The following is a 12,248-nucleotide window of genomic DNA, read 5'->3' on the forward strand; positions in this document are numbered from 1 at the left end:
TGGCAAACTTGATGGGAGTCAGAATCAAGAAAAAGCTTTGGCACTACAGCAATCATAAAATCTGCTACAAAATATGTAAAACGAATACCCATGCTTGAAGGGAAGAGTTCTTACTTCATCAAGTGCCGCAGAACTTCTCGTGTCAGCATCAATTATTCATCAACATTTCATAAATACACAGCCGCGCCATATAACTATGCATAGAAATTGCTTTAGTTTAGTCGATCTTTATTTACTGTCCATAGCCATTCATTAGATTGCTCCTATGGGGGTAGTACGAAATGCTTATGCATTGTTGCGCGAAATGTAAACAGCGGCCTTACACAACGAGAGCGTCAGTTGATTGTCTGTGCCGTTCGCAGTAGGTAGCATACACATCCTGCAAGTGATACTGAGGATTTTTAGGTTTGAACTTGATAAATAATTTGAAACCAACTGCAATGATGGATATTGTGATACTTAACAGCATTTCGAGAACCTGCACCTTTGGCTTTATAGCGCCGGCAACGGACAGGAATAATATTTACTCGCTTAAGATATCGTAGGTTTTGTTCTACCTATTATCATAATGTGTTGTTGACGAATGCAATTTCTCTATTTGTTTTAAGGTTACCTACCAATAAGAAGACTATACGTACGAACCAAATATACAACTACTAAAATGGTGAGTAGATTTTTTTGCCAAAATACTTATAAAAAGTCAATGCCGATTAGAAAATTATTTAGGACCTGATTGGAATCTTATATGAATTATAGGTAAATTACGCTAAATTAAACTTTGGTCGAAGATAACAATTTGTGATGAAAGTATTTGAACTATATATACGATCTGGTTGAATTTATCTTCGTAATTGATACGCTGTTTCCACACAAAATTAATTTCCCGTGGTCTGTATGCACGACGTCTTATTTTTTGTCTGAAAATGCTATTTAAAACTCACGCCTTGGATTTCAAACTGTATTTTAGCTCAAAAGCAAACATTATACGAGTATTTAGAAAGCAAATTAAGAACGTTGCTCAAGTGTTCACTTTGGGCGCTATAGAGACGTAAAGGCACGCATTTATAAGAAATACAATTAAAGGAGCTCAAAAACTCCGTTGTTGGTTGATGATGAAAGAGTTGAAAAGCATTAGAATTAATGTAACATTAAATTGGGCCAAAATATTTATCGTAGCCAGCGCAATGCCAGCTCGTACTCCTGTGAGTTGGGCCGCCCAAACGGGGCCCAGGCTCTCGGAAAAAAAAGAAGGCGGAAGTGGCGGATTGAGGGGGAAGAGGGAGGAGCGGTTGTTCACCACCATGGACCATGTTCGCCACTTTGATCCCCAAAAAATAGGAACATATTTACGATGAACTTGGACTTGGTCTTCCGACGCAAGTTCTCATGCCACCATTTCAATATTGCTAAATCTTTCGGTGTACGCGATTCATGTTTGATATTTTTTGTTAAACGAGATCCCATAACACCCCAGTTTCATTTGAAGGATTGCGTACCCCCCTGTCGACCTGAGATGCTGGAAGGAGTAAGAGCCCTACAGAAAAAAGTACTCCAGGCATCAAAATGTCTCAGACCGCTTTGTGCAAGTAAGTTACTTTTAAAATCCGGACACGCTGAAGCAGTAGGGTGTGAACATGTTACTTCAAAAACTACAAGAATATTACTCATCCAGCAGTCAATGATGTCAATATTCATAATGCCTCCACAAAAGCTGATAGCCACATTAAAAAATAAAAGTAGACTTATTCTAACAAAAAAGACTAGCAAGAAATTTGGTTGATGTTTGGATGAATTCCATTACAATATTTTATCCATATCTTATGTTTTTTTAATTGAAGGGAGGAGCTGGGGATACAATCACCGATTCAGATTCAGAGGACGATACTCCCGGAGAAATTCGTTTGCCGTGCGAGCTAGTCGCATATCTATTTGCAGATAGAATAGGACTTTCTGCAGATCCACAGCAAAATATCGAAAACACTGTTGAGTTACATTGCAGATGTGGAAGACAGGTGACAGCAGCCAGTTTGGTAAGTTTGTTGATTTAGAATCTGCAGCCCAAACATGATATCTTTGCCAGATGAAAGGCCTCAACTTTGCAACTGTCGAGGCATGGTAGCAAATTTCATAGATCTGAGGAGGAGGCCACTGTGGGGAGCCATTTCACGTAAAACGACATTAGTCCCGTGTCAATAATCCGAAAAAGTTCTTTGTTCTAATTTCCCCTAAGGTTACATGGTGTTCTTTTATGAACTGGTTCTCTCTACTCAGCCGAAAATAATGGTAGGTTGTATGTAGGTTGTCATTAATCCATTTATTCCAAGAGATAGATTTTCAGGTTGGTGGTTAAATTGATGCACAAGATATTAAATTTAGGATCCAATCATTTATTTCTTTTTTGCTTAATCTCTACATGAACCATTAAGAATCAAGACACTTCGGTGGGCAAGCCGAAGAGGAAGCATCCCCGCAAGTTTCCTGTAGAAAAGGAGTTGAGGAAGGCAGCAATTATCCGGAATGCATATCCACATGTTAAATCATTCTACATCATGTCAGGTGATTCTACAGAATCCAAATAAACGTTGGTGAGTGTCTGCTAGTTTATTGTCGAGCTTTGAAGAAACAAGGTGTTCTAGCCAATGTACATATTCTTTCAATTGGTTGCTAGGACACCACTGCTATTTAATACAACTTAGCTTACTAATACTCACTCATGTATTTTCAATCTTATTTCAAATTTAGTAATTCAATTATGCTCAAATCATGCCCAAGGATTCTTGTGGATTCTGTTAAATGAAAAAAAGCTATAATGGCATTGCCTACTTTAACTATGCATTTATGCTTTTTTGTTCGAAGACCTATGCACTCATTCTAGCTACGGTACGTAATACTCTAGAAATAGATCCATCTAGAAGGGATGGGAAAGGGATGCTTTTGCTCAAGGCACTCTCACCTACGCCAGGCAAGGAAGGGGTGAGGAAAGGACAAAATTACCTCAGACTCCTGAATTAAAAGAGACAGCCCTGTCTTGAAATGACTCAAAATAAATAATCTTCACCTCACAAAATGATAATGCTATGCATATTTATGCATGCGCATGGGCGTACCCAGAATCAAAACGGGGGGTGGAGGGGGCAAAATTAGCTGTGGTTGTTCAAGTTGTTACTTTTTTGCACAGAAAAGTTTAATGAAACCAAAATTTTAAGGAAATTATGACAGCAATTTATTAATTGTTATAATTATTTGCTTGAAAAAGAAAATGATTTTTATTTTAGTTCCATGTCTTATACTAATACCATTTTTCTTCATAAGGAAAATTTGTTCATAACTTTTGTTTTGAACTAAATTTATTTTCGCTTCTAGGGCAGCTGCCTCCCCTTCTGGGTATGCCCATGTGCATGCGTGCTGTCGAAGGACAGCTATTGTTTTTCATTTCCCTTTGACGTGTAATTTCCGATATCCCAATCATTTCAGTGAGGAATTATTTCATAGGATTTATGCTTTCCTATAAGGTGGTATGGATAAATCTCAGGAATAAGTTGTCCAGGAAAGATATCCTTGAGGATTTTCATGGTAGAGACATTAGTTTCCAAATAAGAGTGATGTAAAATTTTGGTGTGTATTGCCAAAGGTCCCAGGTTATTTGGTAATTTAATGTGTGGGAGTTCATGAGTGTCATGAACATATGATTCTGAAGGTATTCATGTCTCAATGCCAGAATCTGATGCTTGAAGAAAAGAAATTGCATGCTAATATACGCATATCACTGCACACTAAGAGGTCTCGTGAAAACACCATCTGAATGCTCATTATCACAAACTTTGACAAGTGTGGCAACCTTTTCACATCATTCATAATGAAAAATAACATAATTTAAATTAAAGAGTTCCAACATGGAAGTAGAGCCATCGTCTGGGTAGCATTTTATGAGGTGGGTGGATGTGTATACTCAGTTGAAGGTGGAAAGGGGTAGAGTGGGGGTGGTTTGGAGCTGAGGGTGGCATCTGCAGGGAGGTTCCCGCTGTTGCATTATCAATTCCTACCACTTCCTCCTCTTAACTTGAAGACGGAGAAAGAGGAAATGGTGTTCCCTCTCATTCATTCTCTGTGTCTCAAATATGCTCAGTAAACTCTGGGATGAAACGTTTGGTGTGTCATTTAGAAACCCACTCATAGTGGCTAAGGTGTTTTTCAATGGTACAGAAAACTATGCTGATATAGATTTAAGTCAAATGTATAAATCTACATGTTACACATGTTGTGTGGCTAATATCAGTAACACAGGATGAAAATTCAAAAACTAAGTGAAAGGCCATTAAATATTTTACTTAAATGATAGGTAGTGGAATTTCAAATTTGGTAAAGCATGTATAAAATTGCAACCACTTACATGATTTTGACTTCTAAATTTTTTCATGTTAATGACAAGGGTGCAAAATTAAATTTTTAAGCCCTGTTTATACGGTACATTAGCTCAAACAAGTTAATATCCTAATGTAGGAACATGAGAATGAACACCAAAATACACGATGTGACCACTCAACTTGTGTGAATGAATAAAAATAGAATGTGTCCTAATTTGATTCATGCATTCCTACATGTTCCATTACTGTCCACTCCATGCAATCAGACTTTAACACATGTGTCTTAATTAGAGGTGGGGTTAACTGTTCATTTTGATGAACCGTTCACTTTTAACCTGTTCAGTAAAAAGAGCAGTTCAAAATATCTGTTCATGGTGAACAGTCTGGGTCATTCAGGTAGAAAATACTGTTTATCGGATGTTTAGAGTAAGTGAAAGCTTAGTGTGGTATCATTTGGTTTGTGCAACTTGTCATAGTTATTTCAAGCAAATTCTGTCCCAGGCCTTTACTTGGTTGCCCGTTTGCAGGACAACATCTGCTTTCCACATGTAGAATAAGCCAGAACTAATATTTATCAACCCAGTGTCTGATGTTATTTGCGTGTTTAGCACAAGAAAAGTTTTTTAAATGATTCTCTTATGAGCAATTTAGACTTTCATACACAGCTAACAGTTCTTTATACATATTTTTAGTATAAACATCATTTGTGAATCTCTCTCTTAGACTCCTCAGTAAGATATTGATTTTTTCTCTTCGTTACAGCCTGTGTCAGGTATCTATCCAATCTAATGATGCAATTAACTGTCAATAATAGCATGCATTATATTGTAAATTTTAATCAGTTTCATTGCTAAATTAGTACTTTTGGTAGAATGCAAAAAATAGTACAATATGTTACACCTATGGATTTCTGTAACATATTTAAATGCCCTCCGAGGAATGAATACCCTCCAAAAAAGAATACCCTTTGAAAAAAGAATGCCCTCCAAGAAAAGAATACGCTGAGAAAAATAACGGCTAAAAGGAATCTAATATTTTGAACAATAGTTCGAACCGTTCAGCAGCCATGTTGTTCATGTTTGTTGACGGAGGGGAATGATAGAGAAGGAAGGGGAGGGGCTCGGTCGTCTATGATGCACTTCAGTGGCCTTGGATGGTCTGCATCATAACTGCCATCTGTGGTGACCACTACGCACTTGCTGGAGTAAGCTGCAGTTCAAAAAACCTCTCGGTGAGCATACCTGTCAGACCGAAAACACTGCGCTTTTGCTGTGTAGATATGAACAGTGAACAGAGAGTTTTAGAGAACTGTTCATTTTCAAACCGCTTCATTTCAGTAAATACATAGTTCGTTTTGGCAGTTCGGTTCTTTTTGACCCATCTCTAGTCTTAATGTATCATGTAAACAGTTCTTTAGAGCAATTTGCAATTATGAATAGCCTGCATGTCATATGCATATTTCATTTAATGTGTATTACTGTTTGGTAATTGAGATAAAATCCTTCCTAGATAAAAATGATGAATCAAACTAACCATATGTGATATGCATCCCTCATTCTTCAATGTCAGACCAATGTTCTCACGAGACTCCCTCCCTTCTATTCCAAGCAGAAGCAGTTATGTAACTTCAATGTGTTTCCCTTTATTTCATGGGTAAACAATAATTAATCCCTAAAGCATTATTGGTCTGGTTGATGAGCTTTCAGGGCACCACTATTCTGAGTATCTGGCTGGAATTATTTCTTGCCGAAGAAACAATTACATACAATCATTTAAGTTTCCTCTGAATACTATAGTATTAGTACTACAGTATTTCTGAGCTTGTTTCAATGACAGCCTTGGAATGGATAGTGATATTTATTTTATAGTTTTCATGTTAACTGCGATGTGGTAGAGAAGAAATGCGTAGGTGTGACAAGATTAGCTGATATGAGAATAGAGTGGAGAGCTGCATCAAACTATTTTTAAGATTGTTAACCAGTGATGATAAATATATCTGTGATATGTGCGAAGTGATAGTAATGTGTGTGAAAGTTATAATTTTAGTTTCGTATAAATAATTAATAGCTCAAAATATTGAGGAGAGAAATGGGGGCTTCAAATCAATTTAGAAACACAATCTAACTTTCCTATATTATTCAACTACCATAATTCATTCAACTGACATATTCCAGTGAAAGTGAATCAAAATATGAGTTATTTGCATTCATCATTCTGTTGCATTGATGCCGAATCACTATAACCTAGTTGTCCCATCCAAAGCAGGACAAAAACTTGGCCCGTTTTGAGAAAACGTCTCTTTTTGATTCGACTGAGAGTCCATGGTTGTCTTTGGTAGCTTACCATTATCTTGTTGTTTAGGCCACAGAAGCAAATAGCCCATCTTTACCCATACCTCCTCACTTAGTCCCTTTGCCCTCAATAAGCTTGGCTCATTTCCCACTGCTAAGGCAGCACAGGCAGGCAGTCATCTAGCGGGACAGCTGCCCCTTCTCTCCCCCATCCTTTTCTGTGTGCATAGGAATCTGCATTTTTGATAGTATCCCTATAATTGCTGGTATCTATTTTGTTCATTTTAAGCAGAATAAAAAAATTCAAAGTCTGACCACCGCATATTGTGAGTGGAATTGAAGGCATTTCAGGGTGTACAATCTATGCAGCACGTAGCATTCTCCCCAATAATTGAATTTGTGGAGCTATGCCTTGTCAAGCAACTAGGAAACAGTAAATATTGGCAAAACAAATTCATTTACATTCTCAAAAAACTATTATGTATTTTAAATACCTCTACATTATTTGTTAACCAATAAGGGTTTGAGCATTTCTTTTTCGCCCTGTACGGAGTTGTTTCTCGGCTTGGGACTGTCCAGGTAGTCGCTTCCTCCACTTAATGACCTTTCCTAGCAGGGTGCCTGACCCTTTCCTCGGCAACTGGGCAAATATAATCCTCGACCCTTTTCCTGAAGGCAGCCCATCGCGGCATACTTTAGCGGTCAGTTTATTGTTACTAGTGCGATTTTAATTTTTTTTAATTGTTACTATATGAAAGTAATCACCTGGATAGAGCAGTTCTCTCTCTATTCATGTTATGGGCTGCATCGCACAGCAGGGTTCCGTAGAAACCATCCCTTTTATAGGTAGCGGAATGGGTACAGAGAGTTAACGGCCATATTTGAATACACGTCAAGAAAATTTTGAAAAGAAAATGAGTTATTCCGAGAAGAGTGAGGTAATTTTCTTCCACAAATTTCAGGAGGAGGCTACTTGCACCAATCTACTCTTAGATGTGCCAGTTGGAGGGTAATAAGTTTTTCCAAGAAAAAATTAATGCGCTAATGTGTTCCGAAGTAAGCCTGTGAGGTGCTCAGGGCAGACCACCTAAATGTAACCTGACCGGAGAACCAAGATATGAGAGTAATTACCTGGGTAGAGCAGTGCTCTTTCCTGCAATGGTATAGAATGCTTCTCACAACATGTGTCTACGTAAAACATTCCTTAATTGCACATTAAATTTAAGAATTTTTAGGATATGCATTAATTAGTATTTATAGCGAAATTAATTTATAATACGTTTGTACTCAAAGGTTGATAAGAGGTTATTAAAAATAGTCGCTGTAATTTTAGCTCATGACAAAGAACTGAGAGGATCATATTTTATTACATTACGAGGGCTTTTTTTCATAGGAGTTAAATCGGATACTTCATAGAATTTCTCCGCAAATGTACACTTAGAATGTGGCAAACAGAGTAACGTATATCTTTAGATGTAAATCATTACAATAACCCTCCTATGAATTTGCTAGTAAGTTTTAAAAATAACAATTAAACATCTAACCTTAGCATCTCCAAAATTTGTTCTAGGTGATGATGAACGCGGTTAATATGAACGCTAAAGTTTTAAACGGAACGCTAGAGTTCCGTTTAAAATTTGGAGCCTATCAGCAAAACATCCAGAATGTAATTCTCGGCATTGATTTTCAATAGATGCAACATGTACGTTTTTATTTAATCTAACTTATAAACAAATAAGTGACCATGAGCACCTTCCTTGAGTAGGACAGAGCCTGAATGGGCCGAGATAATCCCCACACGGACAATTGGAAAGGGTTGGACCTCTCGCGCCGAGGGACCCTAATGGCGGTTGAGACCCACTTGGCATGCTTGACCACAAAACCGTGAAAACACGGCCTTCAGCCTTTTGCTTCGAAAAGTTAAAGCCCTGAAAACCCAGCCTTCATCCTTTAGCAACAGAAAATTCAGGGCGTGAAATCACGCCCTTCGTAGGGAAAAGGTTAATTAACTACCCATATGGAGGGGCTTTGGGCTGAAAATACAGTTAATATGCACATGTGTTTTAATGTATGTTGTTTTTCCTTTCTGTTCTTCTTTTTATGATCATGGCACTTCTATATTTACCAGATCAATGGGGAAGCTGTCGAACAAGAGCACAGACATCTGTGGGATGGACAGAAGCAACACCTTTTCCCCCTGGGATTCATTCTACGCTCGTTCGGAAACGGGAAGAAATGTGGAGAGAAGAAATCAACCTCTTAGGAAACTTCTAGTATGCTCTTGGACTATCAGAACCAGTATTTTTAATCGAGAAGTTTATAAACTATTACAATTGTATCTGCAGCATGTACTAGTACATTACATGTACTGCGTACCTTAAATCTTTTTACTTTCTGTTTTTGGGCAGCCATCAACAATGAGAATGGCAGGCTTACAATATGAGTTTTCCCGTCCAGTAATTTATGTGTTCCAATGTTGCAGGTGTTTCCATTTCATTGAGTTAAATGATTTTAAGAGATTTAACAGGCCAAAATTTGTCATTTAATGCCTGAATTTGATGTTATAGGTACTCCTTTATCAAAGAGTATTCTATTTTTTATTCCTAGTGTTTAGTGAAATCTAGTCGTTGCATGTAAAATACGAAGTATTGCTTGTGTTGCAAGAATGTTATTTAACTTGAGATTCAATGTGATATATTTTAAGTCATTTGTGATGCATGTGTTATGTTATATTTAACTGCTTTACTTGAGGATTTTGATGTTAGGTTATCACTATTTTTTTCAGTAGACTTCAATCAATAATTTGGGACTTAGATTGTGTCTCTTCAATATTTTGTATTCGGAGAGACTGACTGAATTAACTTTTGCATTAAAGTGTGATAACGTGAAAACCTCAAAGGGATGATAAAAAGTTTTTCATATGTACTGCATCAAAATTTGTTGTTTGTTACAAGTTGTATTTTCTTAAATATACCCAGGACTGTAGGTCTTATCCATTGACCAAGTTCCTGTTTAGTCCTGGGCGCTTTTAATTGCATTAATTATAAATAAATATTACTGCAAAAAACTCTCCTTTGCATAGCTTATTTAATTATGGTGTCATGAAAATTCGCAGCGTTCAAAAATTTTCACTCTGATGAGAGTGAATCAAACATTTCTTGTTGGCATTAGCCATTTTTACCCATCACAAACTTAATGAGTGCTTGAGAAAACCAACTACAGTAAAACCTCTTTTGTAGTGAACCTCTTTACATCATAAACCTTCATACTTCATACCTACGGTCCCGTCAGATTTAGATGTAATTTTATACACAAATCTCTTTGCAGTGAACCTCTCATAAAACCTCCACTTATCATGCCAAGGAGACACCCCCAAGACTGCCTAACTACCTTCGCAAATTAGACCGAGACAACTAGAGACCATTAATGCAGCCGCGATTACGTACATGGAATAACATTTTCAACAATAAATGTTTCATGCTTATTTTTTTCTTTTACACCTTTAAAATGCTGTAATTTTCACGTTAACCATAAGTTATGGCCATTTTGTTCTATATGAGAGCATACCTAACAGTAAATAAGAGAAAAGATATCAAACTATCGTTATCATTTTAAGTGACTGATGAACTAAGAGATATCACATCGTTTTCTCTCGAATCATGGTAAAAATCACGTGATAGCACTTGCTTTGTGTTATCATTAAATAATAAATATATGTTCACTAATCCATGCATGTTTATTTAAACGCATAAATACAGCAGACTCCCGATTATCCGGCTGCGGTTTATCCGGGTTGCGGTTTATCCGGGTTGCGGATTATCCGTGCATGATTTTAACTCTCTTAACAATTTTTTCCGCAATCTTATAAAAAAACTTAAATCGGATCCAAAATCATCGGAATTACTGCATTAATGCTAGGATACACCAGGCTTATCATTTCCGTCAGAATCCCGTTCGTAAAACGGAAGCGATCGCGCGCTAGCCGCATTCAAGGGAGCACCGATTTCGTGTTTTCCAAGCCTATCAGTGCGCGAACGCACTCCGTGATCACGGATACACGTCCCGCAGCAGATGCAACCCGGGCAACTTGTACGAGACGCGACTGCGTGGCGTGGTGCCTGACAATGTAGTTTCCGACGTCGAGCAGTCGTTTTGAAGCATTCGCGCAAATCACTTTTCTGTATCCGCGATCACACACCCACGAAAGTGTGGTTTTCGAAACCGGGCCTTACATGAAGCATTAATAATACGAGTACATTCATGTTATTGCCGCTAAAAAGATCGCGAACTGGCGAAGAAAGCTCTCATTGAGTCTGGGAAGCACGCTAATAAAGCAGAATAACGGCATAAATAATAATATATTGTTTGTTTTACGTAAATTATGATCATTACAAGACATTGGAGTTGATGTTTGGGTTATCCGTGTTTTCAGATTATTCGTGCCGTCCCTCCCCATCATTAGCCCGGATAATCGGGAGTCTACTGTATAATGGTTTAAAAGACAGTAGGTAATGCCTTTCATTTCCAAAGGATATGAAAAAAATGGCGTGTATTGCTAAAACCTCTCTATAGTGAACCTCCATGCATCAAATCCTACAATTCTGTAGGCACTTCAGCTTGGCCTAAGGATGTTTACAGCATGACAGAAGCTCTACCACCACCAGGTACAGGACACAACAAAACCCAAAAAATAACTCTGCATATTGAGTATCTTTCTACAGTATGACAATGGTTGAGGTGAAGTTATATTTAACATAAGTTTACTCATGGTGATACCTCAATCAAAGTCACTTGTATCATGAATATATTTCAACATTTACTACGGTAATCAAAAGTGCCTCATCTGACTGTGGTACGCCAGCTGGTGCTTGAATTCAGCCTAAATATTAACCATCAAAAAAACATTTCCTTCATGCTCTGTTCCTGTTGTCTCTGATGACCCCTTTTTTGATCACTTCCTCATGCTAAAACTGTCATATTTTAACACGCAAAATATTATCGATTTGAGGTAACCGCCATCAGCAGATTTTTAAAAGTTTGAGTCTCTTAAGACAAAACAGCACAACTGCCCAATGCCCTACCAAGTTATCTCTCTTTCCCTTACTTAGCATAAACAATCATATACAAAGAGCATTATTGAATTAGCAATAAAAAAACAAAGCCGTAAGTATTTCTTTACCAAAACATGAGTGCCAAACCATACATGCATCACGGCCAGCTGAGCATTTCACATTTCTTGCGAGCATTATGTTAAGAGAATTATATTTTTCCCGACTCATAATTAGATCACCCATCGACACAAAATTTCATTCCATAGCATGACAATAATGTTGGCACAGCAGAATTTTCAACCCACTTCAATGCAATAGTGTAGTCCTTAACAGTAGAACTGCCACGGCGGTCATTTTGACTGCTGTCGACACTTTCAACAGTTGCCAATTAAGTGTAAACATGACTAAAAGCAAGTCATTTTAAGACTTTTCCTAACTTTATGAAAGGAAAATACTGGAAATTTTTGGCGGAAAAACTACTATTTTCTCTCTGCAAACTACTGAAAGCCAAAAAGAATACTCCGAGAAATGAATCAACACTT

The 12,248-nt window shown here is 37.5% G+C and overlaps 1 long non-coding RNA gene across 2 annotated transcripts; it reads left to right on the top strand.

Moving 5' to 3' along the window:
- The first annotated feature begins 322 nt into the window (after window positions 1-322).
- On the top strand, window positions 323-9,725 carry LOC124171789. 2 transcript variants are annotated; one of them, XR_006867964.1, is made up of 5 exons: window positions 323-405; window positions 609-664; window positions 1,839-2,030; window positions 2,427-2,585; window positions 8,784-9,725. It is a non-coding gene; the product is annotated as an uncharacterized LOC124171789 (long non-coding RNA). The 2 variants fall into 2 exon arrangements; XR_006867963.1 differs by lacking the exons at window positions 323-405; window positions 609-664 and adding an exon at window positions 1,092-1,586.
- The last annotated feature ends 2,523 nt before the right edge of the window (window positions 9,726-12,248 follow it).

Source organism: Ischnura elegans, chromosome X, assembly GCF_921293095.1.
Source record: "Ischnura elegans chromosome X, ioIscEleg1.1, whole genome shotgun sequence".
Lineage (NCBI taxonomy): Eukaryota > Metazoa > Arthropoda > Insecta > Odonata > Coenagrionidae > Ischnura > Ischnura elegans.